The sequence below is a fragment of the Linepithema humile genome, chromosome 2 (genome assembly GCF_040581485.1).
Source record: "Linepithema humile isolate Giens D197 chromosome 2, Lhum_UNIL_v1.0, whole genome shotgun sequence".
Classification (NCBI taxonomy): Eukaryota; Metazoa; Arthropoda; class Insecta; order Hymenoptera; family Formicidae; genus Linepithema; species Linepithema humile.
In genome coordinates, this window is record NC_090129.1 from 18,664,748 (window position 1) to 18,692,603 (window position 27,856).

Here is a 27,856-nt window from a genome sequence, read left to right on the forward strand (position 1 = left end):
TACATAAGATAGAACTTAAGTTATCATATAATTGAGAAATAGGAAAATAATAATAGTAATAACACAATAAATGCGATTCTTACCTAAAGACAGACAAATGTATGCAACACATACGCGACACGTACAGAAAAATAAAAAATATCAATAAAAAAGAAGAAAGGATGTGCATAACAACTAAATCAAGATTTAGAAATAAATCAAGATTTGGATATGTAGGTGTAACATAAATGTCATAAATAATAGGAAGAAGTTAATTCTTTGTAAAAAAATTTTTCAAAATTGCTAAGTAGTAGCTTTTCATATAACGCGCTCCGTTTGCGAAAAAAGTAATTATGCAAACGAAATGAATTATGTGTGCATGATCTGTCAGACGTGCGTATAGATTCTGCAGTTGATGACGTTTATTTCAAATAACCTGTCGACTTTTCGCGTTACTTAACCAGTAGCGCATTTAGTATTCATTACATCGTTAAAATCGTAATCAATTTCTTCGGGCGTCTTACGCCCTTTTGCTTTCATTTACTTTGACTTTACTCCGGTACGTTCCGCGTAAAGCTCGACATGGAACTGAGCGCACCTTACCCTTTCGCATTAAATGTCTCGTAAATATTGACTTATAGCCGAGTAGGCGTGAGGATCGGATCGTCATTTGCGCTTTACGAGTGTTGAGCGGACGTCGAGAGTTGTAATTTGCATCGCTCGTAGCTTATATTCGTATTACGTATTACACGCGTGTCTCGTCGCTCCGTGTAATCTAGAGTCACGATCAGCGGTGCTTTTCGGGTGAGATTACGAATGAAATACGGCGCATATCCGTTGCATAAGATCGTTGTATATAGCGTTACGTCCTATTACATTTTCTCTATGCGATAATATAAATTACATTTTGCTACTTGCGAAAAATAGAAGAACTTGCGAAAGGACTTAATGCAAGATCGAATTATTTTGTTATATATTTTATAGTATTTTATAATTCCATATAAAGAGTATAAAGTGGACAATTTTACGACATTCCAAAATTATGCATTACAATTGCAAGGATTTTATATATTTAAAAAAGAATGTTGCGTTCAAAACGATTTACGTGCTTCGCGATGACACAATGCACATTGTTCGCACAAAATAATACTTATAAAATTGCTTTAGACTATGAAATAATGCGATGGCACAACTTTCTTAATGCACCACTTTCGCTCGTGATCCGTATCTGCCTCGAGATCGTGATGCGATTTCTGGTCGCGTTCGTGAACGGCAGATTTAAATTTAGCGTCGGCACACACTGTCGTCGGACTCGCTGTGTCAAAGATTGCGCTTCGCCGTTTTGCTCGGCAGGTGTTGTAACTGGCCCAGATTCCGGTTAATTTACCAATGGACTGTCTCGCACAAATATATCCCAGTGACAGCTGCGAACCGATTTCGCAAGACCGATGAAACCGCTGCGATCGCTTGCGAATCAATATCGATGCCTGGATCGACGATATATCACTTATTGATATTATCCCGATCTCGCCGACAGTCGAGTGAAAAAAATAAAGAAAATTTCGTACGACATTTGATTTGTTTGACGTTTGATTTGTGTGACATTCGACATTCTCTCAAATTAATGTCAGATAAATCTTTTCCTCGACAAAATTGTACAAAACATGCTGACTCGACTGGCGATTGCGAAGGAGCAAACATGTATTCAGCAACAAGAAATATTTTACGAACAGTGAAGACAATATTATTGTTTTAACGGATTTCTCGTCAATAATTATATTGATTACATAATCGAGGCACGGGTGGACTGTCGTGTTCACTTTTAGGCTTTTTGTGATCATTTTTCTTGTTTTAAAGCTGTTTTTTATCATCGTTAACGTTACGTCACTCAACCGACGACATTATTACGAGAATCCTCCGCTGTTCAAAGTCGACTGCATGTTTTGTACATGTGGCAGTTTCCCGCGTTTGAATGCGAGAAAAGATGTAAAAGAATGAGACTATTCAGGAAAAACGTGGAGGCAACGCGATTAATCGTTCAAATAATTGCGATTGTGCAGTTTTACCGATCATTATTCATTCTATAGATCATATTTGCATGTGATATGCAACAAAGAGAATTGAGCAACGGCATACTTAATAAACGCATCTGTTGCATTGAATCGAATTTTTAAAAAAGTTTGTTCGGTCGCGTGTAGTGTACCGAATTAAACAACGTTACCTGAAATGCATGTATTTTTAGTTTAAAAAAAATATTTTATTTTGTAATATTCAATGATACGTAGAAACATGTTCAGAATTCACTCTTGTTAAATTACAATATCAGTTTTTATTTTCTTCTTTTTTTTTTGCAGCAACATGAAACTGATATTTTTAATTATTATATTTTTGTTGTTAGAGTTACGATTCAATGATTACTACGATTACTAAAATCTTTTCGCGCCCGATTTCGTTGAAGCAAAAATAAAATATAACTTCTACTGCAATATGTAAGATGTCACCTGAATTATAATCTCTCATTAGTCTTCATTATAATTCCTATTACGACATGCAGGATGTTTTCGGCGTAAAGTTAATGCGAGACGTCTATTTTTTTTTTTTTTATTTATTCGTGCTGGCCTCTTTTGCACTCAATACACACGTACAACACCCGCTTCTACAGATCCTGTGGATTTTGCATACCAAAGGCCCGTCTGCTCGTGGAATGTCGCCCGACCAGAGACACGATCGTTTGAACTTGGCTTAGCCAATTATACCTCGACACACTGTTTCTCGTTGCTCTCCTGCCGTCTCTCGTCTTATTTCTCTCGTTCCCTTCTTTGTATCCCTCGCACGCGCAGGTTCGCATAATCGAACAGACGACGTGGGGGCGTTTACAAATTGCGCGCATAACTCGCATACTTGCAGTCGCGTATGCACGCGATGCGTACGTCATTTTTTCTACGCGTGCTTAAAACAAAAGTTGAAAATATCCTCGTTGTGAAAATGCAATATCAGTATAAGATCCGTCGCAGTAAGACGTAGTATGGACAGGCAGCACGGTAAAGTAACTCTGATAATATTTAATTTTAATGACATTATATCATACGATTTATGATTATATTAAATATTAGTGACACATGTTTTTTGCATCATTAATATTCAGTATAATTATAAATCATAGATAATCGTAGATGTTCTTTATATTTTTGTTGCGAGAACGGTGTGTCGAGTGTTAATCTATAACTTCTCCACGCTTAATGCTTACGGATTCTCAAGGCTTTCATAAATGTAGACTTGGCAATTATTTTTAACAATTTCTATTAATGTAATTTTAATGCTATTAATTCTCGGATTTATATTGATCCTTGCAGCTTACGTAAGTGAATTTTTGTTCTGTCTTTTAAAAATGATTCTACAAATTGGACGAATTTGAAGAAAAAGTATTGAAAATAACTACACATATTGTTTCCAATCTTTATATTTGTTTGAGATAAGAATCCATTTTACATTTAAGAGGTAAGGAATAAATTTTTTCAGAGTCAGTGGTCGCGATCTTTTCGATACTTTTTTTCCCTTCCATTTCACTGCACCAACATTATTTATACTTTCGCTTCCTCGAAATCTGCTGCATTTAACATGAAACGTAGCGATATTGAAGCATGGTAATGCATCTATCGATCGCCACTGACGGCGTAGTCTTCGACGAAGTCGGGTAACACGCGTATTTGACACGTGAAAAATTGCACGATCGCATCGGCCCTCGCAGTCTCTCGCAGGCTCTCCCGGCGAGATCGTGGAATAAGGGAATAATCGATTCTCGTGGGCGTCGCATTGCATGGATGACACAATTGTGACATACGGCGTTGATTACGTAACTATCTCGGTGTCGTTATTGCGAATGGACGAAGTTACGCGACGTCGTCGGTCGATACATCACCGCGCACCTAATTGGAAAACGTATTAGTTTGCGAAAATGAAATACATAGCGCGAGGCGACGGCGTTGATTCGTTGCGCGCACCTCTCCCGCGCGTATAACTCTCTTGTAATTATACGACGATAATAAGCGTCGGCACGTGATGATGTTTGTTCGAGCGAATTCAAGGTTTCTTCGTGGCTTGCCATATTATAGCAGAAAAAGCTATCCAGCCCGTCGATATTCGAGTTCCCGCATGCGTTTTGTTTTCCTAAAAATAAACTTTTCCGATCTATTTTAAAACAAGGTAGAATATTTATTAAAAAATTAGCATAAGCATTAGCGAACGCTTTGAAGGAGAGATGACGGTACTATGTTTTATTGTTGAAACATTCGCTTCGATATCGCAGTGAAATCTGCAAATGCAAACGAATTAAATTTGAAGAAAAATTTGTCAAGTTTGGAAAAAATTAGCCTGCTGTTGCACAGCGACCTTCAATTTCCGCAAAATTGAAACTCGCGTCGGGGGAGGGCGAAACGGACGAGAGGAAAAATGATGCGCAGGTGGTGGAGAAGAGGAGGAGGAGGAAGAGGGGGGAGGAGGAGGAGGAGGAGGACAATGCGCGCGGGAACGGGAAGCGAAGAAATCACGGGCGCTCGCGTCGAAAGTGGAGCAATAGCGGCGAGTTTCCGGGACGGGACGAGCGTGTTCTCCGCGAACGGGCGAACGAGCGAGCGCGACACAATCGATCGGCGACCTAATCGATTCGATACTCCCACGCCCGTTCCAATCAGTTAGCCGCACACGAGTTACACAAGACCCTCGTGATTGGTCGCTCGGCGCGCTTCGTTTTCGTTTCGGCGTCATCTATCGCCTTTTCCGACAAGCCATAATTTTCAAACGCGTTTAGAACCACCGTTCTATCGTCGTTTGCGAGGAGGGCGGAAGGGCGAGGGGGGGGGGAGGCTAGGGAACGCGAGAGCGATATTCATGGCGAATTTATAGCAGCCGATATTTTGCATTACCTGCACGAAATCGGCCATGCCGTTGCATGTGCATCAAACAAAACGACACCGTCTTTTGGCCGACCGGATACAGATCTCGTTATTTATTGTCGTGTGATATTGTGTTCTATCGCGGCGATATTCGCGATGCTACGTCGTCGAGCAGCTATGCGACGTGTTCGCCAAGTGTTTCTTCAAATTGACGGCGCTTTTAGATAAAGGATAACAAACGCGGCTAACAAACGGGTTATGCGATAATCGTATAACGCGATAGAGATATATTGCGCGACGATTATTTACTTGTCCCGAGAAGACACGGTATTCTTTCGTATTTTATAGCATGGCAAAACCATTGTTTTCAACTAGACAACGGTAATATATCTATGATTCTTTATAATATATCTTTTTGATTTTGTAATGTATCTATGATTCTTTTATTTGATTTTCGATATGTGAAATGTTTCAATGAACATTGAACGGCGCTAACTGATATACGGGATGTTTAATTTAAACATCTTGTGACAACTCATTTTCTCACAGTCACTGTTTATGTTAAACACCATCGAATGTACCTGGAAAAATTATACACGTCACTAATAGAGAGCAAATTAAACCAGAATATTTGCAAAGAATCGTATTTGATCGCTGCATATTGAATCATCAGTCTTACTCTTAAAGTGAATTGAAATCCGGACTTTGGGATTAAATTACCGTTTCAGCTGATAGACGATATCTTTCGCTTAAGTATATAACAGCACTACGCGATAACAGGGAACGTCAATTTACAGTATAGTCTATAAAGCGACGTTGTTTTATTAAAGTCATTTCGCGTCGATCGCGCCGAAAGCCTAAGCTGATATATTCGCGTGTATAATTTTATCAGCGTGCGATCGAAAAAAAAAGACGACTCTATTCGAGAAACGACTAGTCTTCAAGAAACGTACGCGGAAACTAGAAGAACACATTCCAGATAACGACGATGAGTGGCAGTTTTACTTGTAATCGGATTTATTCTTGTCCGGACGAAGTTATCTCGCGAAATTTATTACGTGTACAGGTATGGCGAATAATAGCACGCGCGAGTTGGTGCAAACCCGTGTTAATTTCTCGTGTAAATAAAGGACTTATCTGCGCAGCGCAGTCGTTCCTGGCGTTTTGATAACCTTATTACCACGGGATCGCGCCGAAAACACGCTGACGGTGACAACCACGGTTGACAGGGTAAAATCGATGACATTACATGGGACGAGCAACTATCGCGCACCGTTTAACTCGCGAATAATTTTACGAAATATTTATGCATGCTGAGGAATATTAAACGTTGTGTAAATAATTTAAATGTCCAACGAAATATATTTTAATTAAATATAAATATAAATATTATTTTGTAATTTAAAATAGTAAATATTGAGAACTTTAAAAATTATATTAATGATTGAAATTAAATCACAAATTATTTTAATTATTTATATCATTTGATATATATATTTATTATATCTAGATGTCTTACGTTCTTTTCGGTTTTACTCTAATCGAGTCTTTTCGCGAACCAATGTGCGAACCAACATTTCACGCGTGTGCAATCGCTTTTTTCTGTCTTCTCAGAATTTCTCCAGGAGACGTAAGAAGTTCACGCTTCGCGTGAATTCAAAGTAGCCACGTAAAGATGCGTAGTCACCAGAAGGAAATACGGGAGCGCGACGTGAAGGACGGGGGACGTTTTTTATTCCGTTTCTGTCTTAAGAGGAGTTTTACCAGTCACGCAAAACGGTCAAATTTAGAATCGACAACAGCCGATAACGGAATGACTGTGAGAGAAAAAGAAAGACGATGAAATTACTAAGTCACGGGAAGGAAACGCGTTCCAGGATTCAATTTTCACGTTACAAGTTTGTCCCTATTGATGTTCGTCTATAAATTTCTTTTTCTTTCCGACAAAGTCTAGTCGATAAATGCAAATTTTAAAAGAAAATTACACGTGTCGCTTTTTCATTGAAGAAGGAAAGACGATTGTTTGCTGGCTGCACTTTAAAAACCGTTTCTGTATTAAATAACATTTTCTATCTGAATAAACGCTTTCATAATGCAACATATGTGACAAATGTGGCACGCGTTCGTTGGTATTGAATCAGGTGTTCCAGATACTTGTGATGCAAAAATCGCTTGAATTTTCACCATCTCGTAAACAAACACTAAACGTTTCGGCGATAATGCGATTTAAGATACGTAACGACGTAATTTGTTTGACATTTATCGCGGAAGAAATGCATACAGTTGTTCGCTGAGCGTCGAAATACATCCAATATTGCGCTGTCGTGAGGCAATTTATCGCAGAAAAATCATGTTTGCGCGTTTTACGAGTTGTTTTACAATGAAAGATATTTCGATATAGCCGCGATATGTATCGCAAGGCTGTTATAATCGAAGTTTTATTCACGAAGGAAGGAATATGGTAAAGGATACGATCTCTCCGTACTTTTTCACAAGCAAAAATGAAAATCTAATGTACGCGCGGGTTAGCTCGTGTCTCCTGGTAATGTATTTATCGGAGAAAAAGAGAGCGCTATTTAAGCGACCATTTGCGTATATCTGTGGACATTTACCCGCTAAATTATGCGCATCTCAATTAGAATCGTGACTGTTTCTTTTTTCCACTCGTCATGTAGTATACGCGCACTGTAAGTCGTACGACATCGTCGCGAGCACCCGCGCGCGAGCTCGCGTTATCAGCTCGTACACCTGTGGAAAGTTACATGAGCGCGTAAGTCTGCATGTGTATGCACATCGAACGCGCATGAATAGGCAAATTGCATTTGCCCGTGGACGTTGCGAGAAACTAGTTCGAACTGAACGAACGACGGGCAATAACAACCTTTGCGAGGCCGACGCGACGCCGCTATTTCGAGATGCATCACGGCACTGCCAAACCTATCCTCTCAAGGTCGTTGCAAGTCCGCGAATGTCGCGTCTTTTTCTCGATGCATTACATAACGCAGTCTACCATAATCGATTTTTATAGCAGTTGCACTTTTTCCTGGCAGAAATCTCATTGTTTTCCTGCATATTTATTATGCTTTGCAATATTATTAAGCGGCATTAATATTGATTTAATTTTTTTTGTAATATGATAAATTTGATTCATATATTATTGAATCGTTGCATATAAGGTGTCCAATTGGTAAAAAACTTTAGTAATTTTTCAGAAAAAGGAAATATATGCGGTTGAGACATTCAATAATATTTTTCTCTAGGGATAAGGAATTAATTTCAAACCTTGTTTTTTACAAGCTTGGTTCAAAGTTTAAAAATGAGAATGATTGAAATTTAAAGAGAATATTACAAATGAAAATGAATGATAATCAATGAGAAATCTAACGATTGTTCTTTTGATATCGGGAGCGCGGAATTAATTTTAGCTGAGCAAATAATTCACGTGGCTTTCCTGCAACATGATATTGTGTGACGTAGTTTCCCAATTTTCTTATGCTAATAAACACTTAAGCAAAATGTATGTGCGTTTCTCTTTTGCTACATAATGTATCTCATTTAATTCACCGCACTCGTTAGAAAAAGACGAAATCAATTTTGAATCAATTTTTGTGAAACGAGAAAGAGGAAAGTATAATCTACCTTGAAAAATTGAATCTTTGCATAAGTTTCCTTGCCTCTTCAAAGAGCCCTTTGATGATCTTTTCTAGTTTCAAATAAGACGAGCACTTTTGCGACAAATAAAGCGGCATCACATTTTGTTTATAAAAGAGCCATTGACGTTGCATTGTATTTTTCTCACTAGTCGGAGCTGATAAGAGCGCTCTATTGTATGATATTGTCAACGATATTGTTAATGCAAATTTATTCGGGATGACATTTGAAATAATTGTGTTTAATGGCGCGTTGCAATGCAAACGCCTTTGGAAAAGTCTGTTGGAAAATGCATATCGCGTTTGACCGACTTCTGCGTGCGTGCGTGCTCCAACCCCTATGTGTGAAATAATCTTTCGGATGGCGCTACTATCGCCGCCCTACCTACGGGCGGGTCCATACTGGGTCACGGGTCGATCTTCGCAACGTAACGTTCCAATTCGCGCTTGATATTGATCTGAGCTTTTCCGCCCACGTTACAAAAGCTCCCAGCGACCTGGCTTCCTACGTACGTTGCCGGCACAGATAGAGGAGAAAATTGCCAAAGGGAGAAACAGTTCACCGAAATGCTGCCAAAGAAGTAGTTGCCGGTGTTATCTCTGTAACGGCCTATCGGACTGCCCTAGATTCCTTCGCCATGTCCCTTTTTTTTTTTCCAGCGATTTCCAAGTAGGTTTCTCTTAAACGAATGATTCCATTTAACACGATCGTATAGAACGTTTATTTAATTAATTTAAAACGACTATTTAATTACACGCAAAACAGTGCAAAAGCGTATTTACAGTATTAGTCTTTGTATTAAAAATGGATCTTTCGAATTTTAATTAGCTAAAAGATTTATAGATAAAATATAGATTTAAACATAGCGTTAGTAAATAATTATATGACTATAAATTATTTGTTTATATTAATTAATGCTATATTTGCTAGATAATGTTACATATTGAAACAATTCGATAGTTCGCATAATGAAGCAATGTAGAACTTCCACGTGACATATACGGGTCGTGTGCGAATCAAATATCAGCAGTAACTATACCAGTTTAATTCCACGATCGATCAATTTCGGATATGCGGACGTGTTCGATTCGATAGAGAACTTAAACTCGACGGCAATGAAACTTGCTCTCGAACTGTGACCGAACGCGGTTCAACAACCTCGCGTGCCACGACCCGAAATTGCGAATAAGGGTACAGGAATAGGAGATCGCGCAATAGCAGTTACGAAATATTCCACCCGGTGCTTTCTGCAAGGTTGGTACGACGCCCGTCGATCGATCACCTGCGACCGCCCGTTAAAATAGACCACCACCCTCCCTCTCGCCTACGTCACTACCGCGTCCTTGAGAATTCAACCCTCGTACGACCTCTGCTCGTATATTTAAATATGACATGAGAACCGTATGATTCGTTATAGTTTGCCTTTTCAACTTTCCGCAGTCCGTCATATAATATTCAGCGTACCGGGTTATCTATTTATCATACTCTGCGTGCGCATATAATTAGAGAAATTATGTTATATTCACACCGACGAGTATCGAGCGCACAGTGCGCATCTTATCGTGACAATGTAATAATCGGGGAATTATAAGAGGAGAAAATCTCGTATTTTCTTTCTGATTATATCACTCGATTCTTTCGGTGTTGATTCTAAGTTGGAAATTTTGATGTCGACGGAGCTCCCTTCCCCATTTTTTCCGCCACCCTACAATAACCATTACGTGCAATTTGTGTGTGTCGCAATTTTCTCGAGCAAATGCCTCCGCTGCTAAATTGGCTGCGCTCACGAAAGATTTCCACGGACTGTCGTCGCGGATTTAAATCACCGCGGCGGAGTCGAAACGACTTGATTTCGGAATGTCGATACTTGGCGTCCAAATAAATCTTCTCTCTCGCGAAATATACGTATACGGTCCAGATTTCTCCTCCTCCCCCTCCTCTCTTCGCCGTGTTTTTCCTTTTTGCCGCCGGCGAGAAATGCAGAGGATCCCGTTTCTGGGGCGAATGTTTTCGGTACGATCAATATACCTCTCCTTTCTCGCTCCTTCCCCACTGCCATCGAAACTACCCTCGTGCCCCCTTAAAGGGTCGTTCCGTCGAAAGCCTCTCGTACTTTCCCTTATTGCCGAGTCGTGAAGACCAAGAGCCTTGATGGTTGGCCTCTTTTGCGTCTGCCCGACGTTACCGTTGACCCTGGAGAACTCGTGTGCGAGAAAGTTGCTTGATTACGCGAGATGAATCTTGCATTTCCGCCTGCAAAGCGATCACTCCGAACACGAATATTATGCAAATATTCGTCGCATAATGATTTACTGCTACACGCAGGAATGAAGTCGTGACTTCCCTATATATTTTATACCCGTTACGAAAGAAACTTTCTTACATATAATTATTTACAGGCAATTATCATATTACGATTGCGTGTGTATTACATTATTATTATATCATTATATTTATTATTATTTTGTGCGTTATTGCCTTCAATTATCGTATTATTCAGCTATTTATTAATAATTTATTATTAAAACTTATTACTGAGACGCTGTATTGCTGTACTTAAGAAAAGTGGTAGATAAGAATGGAAATAATAACTCCGTTTGCAAGCAAATGCGATCGAAGTCCATTGTCTAATCGACGGGCGATTGGGCCACCGCAGCGACAGCGAAAAAAGGACATTCGATTTTATTTACGGACGGACAGTCGATCACTTTCCCTGCCATGTCACTCACGCCTGAAACTTCTAGCCTAGCAAGAAATGCATTAGCTCACGACGGTTGTAACACGCTCGCTATTATGAAAGCGATCGTACCACTTCGCATGAAACGCAGAATTTCTCGCGCGACGAAAGTGATCGATGTGATTGCATCAGTGCTTTTTGACTTCCTATTTATTTCGAGCATGCCGATTTTGATTCGATATGCATCGGTCGAGGTTTTCGATAGCATCAGATCCTCTTCAGTTTTGAAGTTCCTCGAAAACGTTTTCTAAATATCTGCGGTTTACCAAAGGCGAAATAAAAAAATAATTGTACGACGAGGAAAAATCTCGGTGTTTAATTAATTTTCAAAAGAGCTTTAAGAAAATGTTTTAGCGAAAGGTATTTTTGCGCGCATTGGCAATCAATGCGGACACGATGCATTCGTTCTACGGTTTTAGAATTTTTATTAAGGCGGAGCAAGCTATTTCCGGCTCGAACAGGCGCTCGCTTTTCCCTCGCGATTATATTTCATCGCGCGGGTGCAGACAGCGAGTTTTTTGTTTCTTTCGGAGATTATTTAGAAATTGGATCAGGTCAGCCGACGGGGATGTGACTCACGTTCACGGGTGTATTTCGCGAATTTTCTTCGACGACTCGTAGCAAAGATTACGACATTCCTCCGTGCAGACGTCACGAAAGCGCATTAAAAGAATCGCTGTTGTTTCTTTTAACACGTCGTCGGCGACGGCGGCACTGCTACATCATCTGCTCTTTTTAAATAACGCGCAAACAAGCGATAACGGGAAGTCTATTGTTTATATTGACACATACATCGCTGAATCACTATTGACGCTTTCGCAAGGGAAATCGTAAATTCAAAATAAAAATATGTACGTACAATGTGTGCTATTAAAATATATGGAATTAAAAATGGCTGTCAATAGTTTCGCATGTTTTAACATTTTTATGGAATATTCTTTCGCAAGTTTTTAACGCTGTTAAAATGAACTACTACAAATATATAAAACGCTACAGCAAATATTATTATAGAAAATATTTAAAAATACAATTAGAAAATGTGCTTGTCAGTTTTATGTATTATTAAACATTGCATGAAAAGAAAACAATAGAAGACTGAGAGGAAGCAATTGAATAAGTTGACAACAATAAAACCCGAAAAAGTGACAGATTCTCTGCAAACCCTTTCTCAAAGAGATATATTGTTTCGCAGCCGTTCATGTAAATACATTACATAAATAGCTTGACTGCACACGCGACTACGCATGACTACACGAACTTTGATCTGTGAACTTTACCAATAATACTCGTGCTTGGTTCATGGCCGCAATAATTATGATCTTTTGTTCGCCGGATTCACTTCCACAACGTTCGCGAATTGTATTAAGTAATCTTTTTCTATTTTTTCATCCTTTTTGCAGAACTCTTTTAAAGCGACTTCGAGTACTTCTTGCGTTTGAAACAATTGTTTCTGCGAATTTAAAAATTAAATAGTTTAGCGATTTTGCTATGTCCGTTTTACGCGACAAATGCTATTTGTTGTTTTGCAAAAATTTTGTTACATTTGTAAGAATTCGGCGAACAAATATAAAGTTAGTCAATTGCGAACAAAATGGAAATATCTTCGTCGATAATGGCTGAACAAGCGTGTAGATTAAATTTCTGGATTTATAGCACTTTTCATATTATCCGGCGGAGCGTAAAGTCACAATTATCGTTTTTTATTAAGCGACGCCGCGATTTACTTCCGCCGCAGTAAAAATTGATTCGTCAGCTCATGCGTGTGATTGATAATCGATATATAGTTTAATGTGCTAACGCCACAAATGAGTGTTTCTTTGTGTGCTTACAGTTGAAGGACATACGCGCGAAACTCAAGAATAGAAGCAGAAGGCAGATCTCCAGCAGCGAACAATAAGGTAACTTTCCTACTGCAGATAATGGAATAGCCGCGTGTGTGCATGAATGCGTCGCGTGTACAAAGCGCGGAACTCTCATGTTCGATTGAGTTCTCAGATGACACGCGCGCACTTCCTATAAGATAACGAAATACGGCGATCTTATGGGGAAACCTGGCAATTAATCTTTGGCACGCACGGTTCGCTCATTAGCACTCGCGTATCGCGCCGGTGTGGATTTATGCAGCGTTATGTAAATCCCGGCAGATCACAATGATACATATTAGTGTTATCGTCGCGATCTTTTCTCGGAACCGGCAAGCGGTATCGCCGATTTGAATCCGCGATTAGCGAGATAAACAGCACTTCTCATGTTCGGCACAAGGATGACATTGATCATTTTTTTATTCGCAAAAAAAAGGAGGAAAAATACGGTATGCATGTTAATTCGATAAGACCAATTTGCGTAATTACATAAGTGGGACGTAATTACTAAATAAAGCGCAATACGGCGCGCCCTTGATATCGGTCTATCGATTCCGATAAAACGTGTAACCCGCGAGATACTACCATTGATCTCGGTCTACCGCAAATCCAGTTGACCAACTTGACATTTGGTTGATAAATGAGATTTACGAGCTTTATCATGAGCGCTTATCAGCGGGAAAAGTATGATGCTTACACCGCACGAACCGCCGCATGTCCGCGACGATACGTGTCTACATCCTTACGGGAAGTGTCGCGATAAATATGATCGGGTTGCAAGTAGACTGATGCGAGCACATTATCAAAATCCTGCTCACGAATCATAAAGTGTGACATTTTGGCTAAATTTTAAATTTACTACATTAAATTTATCAAGTTGCAAATTTATTACTACCATTTAGTAGGATTTATGACTTTTTACAAATTTAGATGTAAATTTATAATCAAATTTCTTTACAAATTTATTGAATATATAATTTAATTACTTGAATTTTAATTGAAGAGTTAATTTAGATAAAACAAAGTACAATTCAGACAAAACTGTGTTCGTATTCGTGCATAATTCCTAACCTGAAAGCTGTTTCTATAATAGTATTATATATCGCGCTTCATTTTTCCCGAGTACTATCGCCTTGGTGCCTCGCAAATAGTAATTTCTCGCTTTGCACGAGGTCTACAACGAACATTCGTTCGCCACAACAACGCTATTTATGCCACTTGCTCTGGAAATAGTTTCACTGGCTGACTTCCAGATGGTATTTTTCACTTCCACGTTAAGCTTGTAGGCATGTAAGTTAACAGAGCGGCAGACAGTCGATGGTCCATCCAACGCACACAATGCACGAAAGAGCCGGGCAAATAACAAAGTTGCTATGTAATCGCAATGGCAGCTGGCTGGAGAGAAGCAGCTCGTATTTCGGTGCAAAATTTATTTTAGACAATTGTCCGCACTAAATCGGACAACTCGGCGAGTTTGTCTCATGAATATCTATTATTTCGGCTTTAGATTTTGAAAACAAAAATTCTCATTTATCAAATACGTATAAATTAATTTCCGTCCGATAAGAGGGATTGATATCTACTTCCGTGCAATAAGTAAAAGATAACAAGGAAGCAAATAAACACGCGCGGTTCTTAATAACATAATCTTTCGACATGTAAAAATTAATATGTGATAAAATTATATTCGACTCTTTTTTTATAATTCATAATTTTTATCAAAAGAAAGTTTCGCAGAAAGTTTAATACCGTGGAATTAAAATTTCAAGAATTATGACGTTGAACGTAGGTGCTTAACGTCTGGTATTTTACATTGTGCCGAAGCTATAATTCTTCTAGTTTCCGTTATTTGCGATGAAACATAAAAGCACTGTAGGATAAAATGATGGAAAATGAAATAGTCAGAAATCTCTAGGTTTCTTCGACAGACTATACATCTATTATTGAATAATGATACAAAATAAATACTGACCGCATTATTAGCTCGAAAAAATGTCCAACATGTGTCTGAAATGTCATTTTCATTTATTAACGTTTCATCTAACGATTTCATTCGTCACGCACAAATCTATCATTCGATCGCGCGTTTGTAAAACACGCGTACGAGACTTAATGCTCCGTCCATTAGCCATAATTTCGAACGTTTACAGCGCACACGATTGGAACGAAGCACGATGCCAGCCGGAAAACACACATATACATATATCGCGCGCCACATAACAGATATATAATAATGTTTCTAATAATACGGCGAGGTCGTTCTTCCCAATCCCCTGTGAATGCTCGCGGTCTCGGCCATTACGACACATCATGTTGATTTAAATATCAACTGTATCGCCAAGCGGATCCTTAATGTGCCCGCGATGTGACGATAAATTGCCATCTCGGCGTTTCTCGCGCCAGCGCCGCCGTTCGCAAAGTACCCCAAGAACTGGCACGCATTCGCCTTTATTGCGGGTCGAAAGAAATGACACTCGACTATTTGGACTGTAACATACATACGAGATCGAGTATATGCGAGTTTTACCATATCGCACAAAATAATGAGAAATAATTGGGAAATATTTTATGCTATTCAATTAAAAGATAAAAAATAGGATCGGTGAAGATTTAGAGAACTTTATATAAATATTTACGAAAATTTTATATAAATGTCAAATAACATCCAATAATATTTTTGTAATATTTTAAAAATAATATAAAATATTTTCAATAATTCTTAGTAAATTGAAAAGTATTTAATATTTTCGTGATATTTATAGTAACAAATTTTTATTGTTTCTCTGGAGATTCTTGATCATCAATTCTCGAACTTTTGAACTTGTTACGCAATCAGTATGACATAGCAAAAAAACAAAAAAGTTCCCTACTAACATTGCGAAGTCTCTTTTGCGTTTTATTTAAAATCCGATATCTCACGTGACAAATTTACGCTACAAATTTCGTATTCAAATTTATTCCGTAAATTACGAACGACCGCGTATTCGATTTGTTTCAGAAAGCGCGATAAACCGAGAGAAAAAATACGTGCGTGTAAAATAAAATTTGTCAGATAAAAACAAAAATACTATTTAAAATTTATTTAGAAAAATAACTCGAATTTTAATTAGGCTTTTTATATTGGCTTCGTGATAACGAGTGAGCAGAATATCTTAGACAAATTTGATATTGCACGCACACGGCACGGCGTGCACGCAAAATAGTCAGAGTCTCATTCACGCTGGCACAGCCGGTCACTCGGTCGGCCGTGATATTCCTGGGGTGACGCACGGCACGCACCTTCGCCTCATCGGAGATGAGACCTCTCTATTTATAAATGTGGGTCGTCGTGGCACTCGACTTGGTGCGGTAAGAGCGTTCATTATTACGATTTTGTGCGGAAACCGCGGAACACGCGCTGATAGATTCGATTAATTTAATCGAAATTTCGAGATCGAACGCTTATCGGTTTTGTTCGAAATTCTAAAGATAGCGCCGCAGTCATGAGCGTTGTTGTCATGCCGCCGATTAATCAGTGAGGCAAGTGAGGAGGCGTTATCTATCGGTCAAAGGTAGAGAGAGCGAAAATACGAGATACTGGTTATATTTTTGTAAACATAAATAATAATACGTAAACCCTATTATATAACTTCAAAATTGTGCTTCTAAAGAAATTTAGATTAAATTTTTTAATTTCTATTTCACATTATATTCCCATGCGCTCTCTACTTTATTTACAACACACCCGACGTTATTTTAAAATTACTTCCATAATGATCTCCTTTTATCTACCGCTGTCGTCATTCATATTTTAATACGATATGCTGCGGTTAATATACGATGTTGCGAATAAACTATGCGGGCAAAGTTATTTCGATCCTCATAGCCATCCTGCTAGCCCATTGACTTTCATAGGAGCAATAGCGGGGTCATATAATACTCTGGAAAAAAAATATATTCACTCCGGAGTGAACTCTGCGTAGTTATATATATATATTTTACGCCGACGAGTAGCGGCGACAAGGTTAGCGTAGTCCTCATGGAGTTCTCGTCGTCGGTCGCGCAGTCAGTGTCGCTCGTAAACTAGAAATTGCACCGTTGCTCTGCGCGTGAAGGCACGAGGAGCGGGCGGGGCGAGTCGCGCTCGTAAACACGATTAAAAGGGATTGGCACGAATTTCACCGAGCGCGCTCTCTCACGCCGAAGGTCGAAAATTTCTGGAGTCTTCTTAGAGTCCACTAAAACGCCGGGAGTAGTAATAGTATCGTTGTCTCGAGCACCCCTCGTCTAGTGTAACACGCCGACATCACATCCGCCATCTAATCCGACACGACAAATGTGTAGTTTCTTCGTTACACTCGTTCGTCTAACGGTGAGAATACTTTTTACAAAAATAAAATAATTTTATAAGCGAGATGTAGATTCAATCTGTCAAATCTGCTCCAAAGTGTCGATTTCTCTTATTCAATATCAAAATTATTTATTACATTTTTTTTAAATCGATGCAAATGATTGTGTCGGAATTATTTATTGGGTCTCATGACTGTTGATGGCAAAAGAGATTAAAGGAACCGTGTCTTTGCATGCAGCGGCTCATAAAGGATTTTATGTTTCCGACAAAAAAAAATACATGTTTCATACTGAACGATCGTCATCAAAAACGAATTAGCGAAATCTGGCTTTTGTTAAAGCACGATGTATTTGATGAGGTCAAAAAACGTCGGATATATATGAGAAATATCGGGGCAGACAGCAGGTACCCCCGCATGAAAGCAGTGTTTTCAATCTCGCAGCGAGACGCGGCGCGGAACGGAATGCGTATTCGTGACATTTGAAGGGGTGGTCTTAAATTAAAACGGTAGCGGAGAAGCTGAGCTGGCAGAGCGTAAAAGAACGCGGGCGATTGCCACACCGTTGCTTTTGGCAGTCGTTCGTCCCGAACGACCGCCTTTTGCCTCTTCTTCCTCTTGATCTTCTTCATCTTCTTCTTTCACCTCGACAATATGTTTGATTGACCAATCGTGAATCGACAATTCATCTGATTTGCCACTTTTTGACGCCGATATTTTTAGAAAGCGCATTTCGGTGATTGATACAACGCCAGTTTGATAAAAATGTTTACGCGACATGATAATAATTCATTACATAATCAAAATTAATTCCATCGATAATAGATGAAGTGTTTGAAAACTTTGAAGTATACATCTGTTATTAACTAAAAAGATTGACTTATCAATTTACCGACTTTTATTTATTAATATGAATTCGCTGTTAATAATGTCACATGTTTTATCATTAATATATGTTAGATAATATCAGTAAATTTTCAGTCACGCTATTTGCGTTGGCAGCCAAGAAATTGTTATTCTCTGGCATAACAGTAGCGCCACATCGTCTGTCATAATATTTTTATCTCTAATTATGCCTAACCTTGGCCGAAGTAAGTCGATTAAATATAGCGAGGGCGTTCGTTGAAGAAAAGATTAAATATATATCATATATATAAATATATATAAATAATATATATACGCTATACTTCGATTTTCGCACGACGTCGGAAAAATATAATATTGATCGCAAGTGGCGTGATTCGAAGAGGATCTTGATGACTTTTGCGGCGATACAACAATTAATTATCGTATCATGATCGTTAACTTCTCAGCAGATGATGCACGCTATAAAAGAATAATTTCAATTTAAAAGCGTTATCAAAAGGCAGGATTTGTATGAACCGTTTACGACCAACTCTCGGAAATTGCGTAATAAGCAACGAGTAATTACAAACATCGCACGTTGCATTGCGAGAACGCGTTGTCAGAGAGGAGAATTCGTAATAAGAGATGTCGTTACACCGAATTAAGATACTGCGTCCGACTGTGACAGGCTAACCGGTACTATTCCACCACCATCCAGTCGCTACCGCTTCTATCGCGCTATACTTTATTGCAACTCGCGGCGGTCGGCTGATTGCTGCCGGTACTATTCCATTGGATCAAAAAGTTTCGTTTCTTATAACACTTTTTGAATCACATTATCATAAATTAAACGGCGTACATTGTCTCGCTCGCGATCTGTGAATACAAAACTCTTTCAAGATTGACTTTATCACAGGCGGGTCAAATCTGTACAATTGTTTAAAAGTTTAGTGTATTTTGTTGCATAAATTTTTTTCGGAAGTAATCTTTTATCGTTTTAATTACGCAAAATTGCTTAGCGGAACGTGCAGAGTAAAAGCTTCGTATTTACGTAGGATTATGTTCTGCAAAATTTTGCCGGATGTGAAATGGAAAATACAGAAGCAAATATAAACTTGAAAATAAAAATTGCAGTTGATTCACTTAAAAGTATTTAAAGTAATAACATTTAAAAGATAATTTTTCCTTTTTTCATTATTCGATTATTTTTGTTAACTCCTCTGCAAACAGGAGAGACTTTTAAATCCGCTTAAAATGATTTAAAATATCGAATCGCAAATATGTGCAAATAAAAAATGCGCGAATATAAAAACTGTTATTGTATCTTAAAAAATCGATGCGTGCCGCGGAGAACTGTGCTGAAGCTTATATGCACTCCGAAGGTAGTGGTCACCGCGTTGGGAAGAGAAAACAGGTCTAATAAGAAAACAGCGATAATTGGCTTTATTAATAATGTACAGGCGGTACTTACCGTATTATTGTTGAAATACGCAGTTAATGACATCATTTCCTTTCGTGGGCGCTGGACAATAGCCCAGGACACACGTCAAGCCTATTTCCTACTGTCAAAATTTATGACACGACCGGAAGAAAAAATTCAAGGACGCCGATCTACGGCGTGCGACAACGATATCAAGAAGGGGGGGGCAATGTCGCGCTATAGCGTAACGTCGTAAATTATGCTGTCGTTACGTCGACGATGCTTATGCCGTTGCGTTAAATAATCATCAGGACGATTGCAAGCGTGCACTGTCTCAAGGCCGTTCACGCGAGAACGCGAATGTTCCACTTGTCTCACCCTTATTTTTCAACGCATTAATGATAATTTTTTTTTTTTAAATAATCATATGCCTTTTTTCTTCGTATTATAATCTATTTCTTATAAAAATATCAAATATATATATATTTTTTTTAGATTTTTTTATGTTTCACTGTACTATATCTGTATTAAATTTATTGTTATATCAATTTTCACAACTTTTAAAAATGTTTATATTAAAAATACATTGAAATTGAAGGCTAGTACAAAATATGAAAAAGTTTGCACATATCGGAAAGTCAGGTAAAAATATTGTACTTTGGCGGAGGATTAAATCACCAATCGTTGCGACCGCGCTGACACGTCGCGATATTACTTTAGTCGTTAGAACGCAGCTATCATGCGGGCACCGAGAGGTACGACAAGCCACGGTAGTTTAATCTCGCGCGAAATAAATCGGGTTTTATCGCGTCGATAACAGTGCCCGGTGGAGAGAACGTCGGACTACCTCTCAATAAGAATTCGTTAGTCAATTCTGAATCGAATCCATTACCGTTCAAGAGCGAAGCTGGAAATCACATCCGCTTATTTCCTTGATAACGCGAATGAAAAATTTCTACCATATCGTGCCATCGAAATCGTTTTATCTAATTTACGGATTTCAGACTGTATTTGTCAGAATGGAAAGTTAAATTTGTTAAATTAAAATTCAATCTATTAACTTGTCTTGCTTTAAATATTTACAATTTAATTTTCTACTTTCTCCAAAAAATAGAGAAACTCTGAAAAAATCTGAATCGTGTTGTGAGTTTTTTTTTTGTGCACTACATTCGTAATGAATACGCGTTTCGTTTTATCACTGTAATTATCAAAGATAAACGAATTCCTGTAATTATCGAGATAAATGTGCTAAGTGTGTGTTTGCGCTTTACGTCGTCAGGTGATAAAATAAATATTTAATGTAGGCAGTGACGAGGATCGCTACTGATTTTATTCTCGTGTACATTTATTTCTACTCGCATCCCCTTCAGTTCTGCACGTAATGCCGAATACGCGGATACAAATTCATTAATTTCATCCTGATTAATTCGATTCGGCGTGCTTAATCGCATACAGTTGCCTCCGCTTAACTGACTAAACGGCGTATCGTACACTGTGACCCACTAATCGCGAGACCTTGGACGCATTGGATTGCCGCAGGTACGTTGTGCGCAATATTTCAATGTTCGAAGGCCGATCGGCAGCCGATCGATTATTAGCGCGAGTCAAGTGACACACGGTTACGCACCGCAGAAACGCGCCATAGATGCCAATGTAGCTTTCCTTTTCAGCTGCCGCGCGATACCTCGTCCTTACTTCATTGTTCGTGTCTCGTTAGCACAATAACGTGCACTTCTAACGATAAATAATTCAACGTTATTATCACGAAGATAATATTTGCCATTGGCTGCACATTGTTATCGATACAGTTTCTAATTCATTTTGTTTAAAGCAATTGTTTTAACTAGCTAATTTTTCTTTTATTCAAATATTAGTGATTTCGCAAAAAAAGTATATATATATACGGATGGAAAGTCAAAAAATAAAAGTACTCCTTTAATTTAAATTGACCTACATTTCAATTTTGTGAGAATATTAGAAGATTGATTCCCCAAATGTCCTTTTATTTTTAGACTTATCCTCGCAGTTCGTTATTTTGAGCGGTGTGATAAATCTGTGGAGCAGTGATTGATCTCTACATAATTTACTACTGCAATTAAAAACGTAAGTCGATACAGATGTTTAAACATGAAGCTTTTAAATCCGACAGATTACGTTAGCGTCGTTAATTAGCGCCGAGTTAAAGGAACGTCTGATTAGTATCGGACGGCACGTTAATATCAATCTCGTTAAATTACGAGAACGATACTGCGCTCCAAATTACATAACCGTCAAGCGATGATGTTCGCCGTGGTCGTTTTCGTGAGAGTTCTCGGTGGGAGTCGACGGGAATCAAGAGCAAGGTAGTTGCTTTCTGATAAGTGCGCGCCAATAATCGATAATCGCATTTCAGGTTTATTGCATGATCGCGCGCTATTACTCTCCTGTCCTCGGCGAAACCTCTTGACAGCGTTTCGTCAACGAAATGCGTGCGTTTGTAACACTTTTATTTTTTTATTATTAACGCTATCCGGCGTTGTTGAAGTTGCACGAAGGAATTAATCTTGCAGATGAACTCGCCGTAAAAATCGTACTTCCCGTATGTTCTAATATTCATCGTATTCCATCGCTATTAGATCGCTATCATCTAACGTTGGATAATTAAAGTTAGGTGCTTCCACAAACAATTCAAAATCGATGTATATTTACTCAAAACTTTCGCGAGGAAAGAGACAAATGCTTTCAATGTGTGTTCCCGGAAATGATACGGACGTGAAAAAAAATTGAATGGTTTAGTAGAATCGTCGTTATCGCCTTTGAAAAATGGACATTACGTATTTATGTATCGATCCGAAAGCTGGAACGTGCGACTTATCATTTTCGTCGAAGCCGCCTTTCATCAAGTGCGTAAAGTACGAAAATAACATAGCAAATATCTCGTCGCTCTGATAACTATGAAGATTTATTCATGCCATTGCGAAATCGTTATTTCGTCTGTCATCGTCGAATCGTTTATGTATGACGAGAAGGAAATATGTGCATAAATATATATATATATATATATATATTTATGCACATTTATATATATTATATATATATTTTTTAGTTACTTGGAGAAGACGAGAGCGACCGGTCGTTATTGGAACTCGCCGCGTCGTCGCATTGCAATTCGCGCGCCGCTCGCAATTGCACCGTTGCGTAATCCGCCTCGCGAACATACCACACGACCATACGCGTATCGCGGATCGTGCGTGTGACTGTGGCTGCGCAAGAAGGTCTCGAGATGACCGTGGCCGAGCCAGCGTTACGCCGGCAGTATAGTGTTGGCCTGGCCCGCCAGCGTGTGCGTGCATATGTGCCTGTACACGCATCGTTCCGCGCGCAGCTGATTAATTTCGAGTCATATGAGGCATGTATCGTAGCAAAAGTAGAATTTCACGACTGAACAAGGACGAAAAATGACAGCCATTGAGTAAGTAAAGGTAATTAATGAAATTTAACAAAAAAGATAAAATAGATAGAAATTTTGGATGTCAAAATGTAATTTTTAGAAACGTCAAAAAACTTAGAATACCCATATGATGGTCTGTAAAATTTGCGTTTATACTACTAGAATGTGTATAAAATTTAAAGTAAAATTTTATATTACATTAAGAGAAGATTTATTTTTTCTTTTCCGATAGAATAAATATGAATCTTTTTACTCTGACGCTTCGAAAATGTTAGATTTCGATCGGAAAAGACAAAAGCGGCTGCATTTTTTATATTTTTAAAATTCTCGCAGAGTATGAATGAGATTTTCCAACACGACGTAAAGCATTGCGAGGATAATCGCCTCGAAGATTGGTCTGAAGTGCAACAAACGTTAAAAAAATATTCAAATTTAGTAACATCGCAAAATTTCGCAACCCGACGACTCGCACGCATTGTCACGACGACTGACGGGAGAATTCCGCGTCGTCATCTCGTAATAGCGCGACTCAGCAGCTTCGTACGACGATGCCGCACATTGAGAGAGGCAACGGGCGCAGTTAGTGGGAAGACAATGGGCGCGATGCGCTCGCGGCGGCGATGCTCCACGAGCGAGCTCCGGAACCCAGGACCTTGAGCGCGAGCGCTCGCTCGCGTTGGCACGTCCCTGAGCTGCAAACAGGAACACGACGATTATCCGGCAAATGAATGAAATCGAGTGAACCGACCGACTAGCGCTCGTTCGTACGCGTAACGTTGCGCTTAGAACCCGCGCCTTCATGAATGGCCGGTGCGTATTCGCTGAAGCGTGGCTCGGTTACGTCCAAATTACGCGCGTGTCTTAATAGCATCGCGTAGATATCGCGCGATCGTTCATCCTGGCGATTGCGGCGTGGATTCCGCCGAAGCGAGCGGCTTCCGGTTAAGTATCCGGTGCAACGGGGGAGGGATAAACTGAATGAATACGCTGATTCCGTATCTGTATGATTTAAACGGCTGAACACTGGCTTAAACACTGGCATCGCAGCAGTTGTTATGTTAATATGATTGCTTCAAATTCAAACTAATTAGGCCAAATTGTTAGATAGCGGTCGGTTTATTGATATATGCATCATTACTGTATCTAATCTATTTCCGCAAGACTTGCCTTGCTAAATTTTGCATGTAAAGTTTGCTCGCAAGTGTGTGCCAGTTGCGCAAAAGAACTTATTTCCCATTGTATACGATAATCTAGAACGAGGACAGCCAGACACTTAGGGTTAACGATAGGTCTCGGTTCCGATCTCCCTCCCCCCTGCACTCGCTCGTCTTCTAGTTTCGGATTCGGGCGCGCGTGATTCGGCGCGATAAACCGAAAACGCACGAGTCGAAGGTCGATGTTCGAAGTTTGCGCGATGTTGCGCACATATAAACCCGCATCGATGCGATTACATTGTCGCCGTTGTCGCCGGCCAGTTCCCTGCGGCTCTTACGCAACGCGCGTGTAACGCGCGGATACGATTTCCGCTCGCGGCAGAAACGCCCCGTTCCTCTCGTTGCGTATCGCATTATGTAAGACGCAAAACAAGACGCGCGCGCGCGAGCTCGCGCTCGGATCTGCGCACCTTGCGACAATCGGACGTTCCAAAACGATGCATTTTTAGCTTGCACTTTCCGGTACTTTCTACGACGACGCCACGACGACGCGCCTTTGGTCTTTCCTCATGCTCAAAAAGTCGTTTCTATTCCGAATAAATAATTTAACAGGCGAAAATGTAAATATTGCACGCTGTCGCAATTATTGCATTAAATATTACTCAGCAGAAGACATTTATATATCGGACTTTTGTCAAATCAGGCTTACTTCATTGTATTTATCGAACTTTTGTATTTAAAGATCTATATTCATTCATTTTATTCATTCATTTCTAATTTATTATAGAAACTTAGATGACATTGCGCCATTTTTGTTATGCTGATATCAGCAAAATTCTGTAATCAAATTTTATTATAATAGTAACGTTGCGTCAATTTATAAAATGCGAGCTTAATGTAGTGCGTACGCCGCGCGATTACGTTATGCTTTTCTTGCAAACGATAACGCCAGCGCTATCGGCGCAATACGATTGCGTTTATCGGCACAGAAATCGCTTCGGACGACTATCGAATGACTCACGCTACGTTTTACCGTGATCGCGGGACCGCGGCGAACGACTTGGAGCGTTTTCTCGAATTTTCCGGTTGGCGAAGCGCGCTCGTTCGCGCTCTCTCGCAGAGAAAATTAATGATTTCTCGATCGCGGATTAAGCGGGCACAAAGGCGAGCGTGATCAAGCGATTTATCGTCGAGCGCATAAATTTCACGACGCAGACAACGGCGAGACACGGTAATGCATTGTTGCGCGTTTTATGACCGCGAATTCTTATCGTACACGGTATATTGTCCGGCACATTGTCTTATCTCCATATGCGTTCTTCATCTTCAGTTGTTCAAGCAAAATACCGCGCACTAAGTCGAATATTTTTTCTCGACCGTTCATTTTTTTTTTTAATGTTGCGATTCAGCAACGAGGAAAAAAGTATGCCAAAAGCAGTTCGTACAACTACGCGGCGCGTGCTCTTTTTAGCCAAAAACGTGTTTTTTATGTTCATGATTTGCGGCGAAAAGAGAAATTATTTGCATCGTAATAAACATTACAGCTTTGGCATCCTCGTGAGCAATTTTTATTCATTTCCGTTAATATTTTTATCATTCAGATTCCCGTACGAAAAATATCGCGGTTTCTCTCTCTCTTTTTTTTTTTTTTTTTTTTTTTTTTTTTTCGTCGTTCATCAAGTGCAAACTCGAGCGTGCATACGCGCACGTGATCGCGCTCGCCGTGGTACGCAACTGTTACGCGCAAATATTTGACGTTGCCGTTCGCGCGCGAACAGCTCACCTCCCACATCCCGAAACATTTTTTTTCCACCTCTTTCTGCTTGCCTGCCGGGCGATTTCCCCAATTTATTTTTGTCGCGAACGAACCGGTGCGTGGCCATGTTGCACGCGAAACGCGCCATCCGGATCGTGCCGCGCGCTCGAATACATTGATGAATTTCTCGATGGCGCGGTGCGGATCCCCTCGTTGACCCACGGACAAAATTGCAATATTGCGAGGAGAGAGAGAGAGAGAGCAGGTTGAGGTATCGACTCGTTATTTTCTGGTATTTGCGAAAAAAAACAAAAAAAAAATAGACGTGGAGGTATCGGCTGCGATTCTGAATCTAAATTAATAAGCCAAACTATCATTGAAAAATCGAGACATTTTATTTTTTACCCAAAACATTTTAAAAACGGATATTCGATATTTAAATTAAATATTTAATTTAAATATTGAATTACACATTAATTAGATATAAAATTTTTTAAAAGGGCTTTAATAATCACAGCTCAGCCTGTGCAGAAGATCGGTCTTGGAGCGATCGTAAGAAAGGTGATAAACGCGTGCGAGAAGTGTGATAACGGCGGCAACGACGGTGTTATAGAATCCGTGCAGTCGTTAAACGTGATACATGGCCGCAGCGCAATGTGCTGATCCTTGATTTGCCGCGCGTGCCGATTTCTATCATCTTTAAACCTCAAATTGTGCGGTAAAATTTTACAGACGCGCACGACGACGAAATTACTCAGTGATCTCAGTTGTAAAAGAGGAGAGAGAGAGAGAGAAACGCTGCAGACGGTTCGCACGAGGAAAGTGCGAAACAGTCGAACCGACATCTCGAAATTGTCAATTTTATCGACGAAAACTGCTAAACCCCGTTAATTTCGGTATTTTTGATGCCGGAATTAATTTAAATTACGCAAACGATGAGGTATTGATTAAATCTACAATTTAATTGCGCTGCCGCGATGTACGGGTGCGCTCATGTGTTACGTTTGACGGCGGAGGGTTAAAATAATTTTACAAGCTGTCTCCCCGCTTCGACGCGGGACGAGGAACGCGTTCGCGCCGTTAATTAATAATTTATTACTGTCGTGTAATTGCGAACTCTGACGGTGGCGGTGAGACATGTAGATGAGCGGTAAAATCAGGCGCAGGAAGAACGCCGCTGTTTGCTTCCTAGCGAACTTTCCACTTGCCTGAACTCTGTACCTCGTGTGCGAGTATCATCAAGGATACACCGGGTGGCCGGGATGAAAGGACAAAACTTGCACGCTGTAGAAAGGAGAGCGCGCTTTATCGCGCCGAACGAATCGTCGCGTCGTACGGACGCTCACGCACTCTCGATGACATCGCGCGCGGCGATGTAATCCGAGAAGTGTCGCTTTCGCGGACATCATTGTCTCGCGACGTGAGACAAAGGCGCCGCGTGAGCCGGGACACCCGGTGAATTCGCGCGCACGAGCGTCGCGAATTAACGTTCGCGCGCGGCACAAAGCGGCGGAACGAGATGTACAATTGCTTCCGCGGCGTGCAAAGCGTGTCGCGTACACCGTGCCGAGCGGAGCGCGGCGCGAAACCGCGGTGCCTCCTCGTTATTACGAGCAAACAAAACGCTCCCCTCCCGCCCGTCTCCGAGCAAAAAGGAATTCATTTCTCCATCCCGCGAGCGCGATGCATGGCGGCGGATACGTACAATGCAATCGTGCGCGCACCTCTCCTGTCTTAGTTCATCGCGGAAGTCACGATACGCATCTTCCTGCGCCGGTAATTTTCCTCTCGTGTCGCGTTA

The 27,856-nt window shown here is 40.0% G+C and overlaps 1 protein-coding gene across 4 annotated transcripts in view; it reads left to right on the plus strand.

Moving 5' to 3' along the window:
- The window catches only part of LOC105679089 (protein Tob1-like), a 159,076-nt gene that overhangs the window by 91,696 nt on the left and 39,524 nt on the right, over positions 1–27,856 (plus strand). For 3 of the 4 annotated variants that reach the window (XM_012378881.2, XM_012378880.2, XM_012378882.2), the window contains one exon: positions 13,091–13,157. The gene's annotated coding sequence lies outside the window, so the exon portion shown is untranslated. Of the gene's footprint in view, positions 1–1,727; positions 3,021–13,090; positions 13,158–27,856 lie in introns of those variants that run through there. The other variant, XM_012378883.2, reaches the window with a different exon arrangement.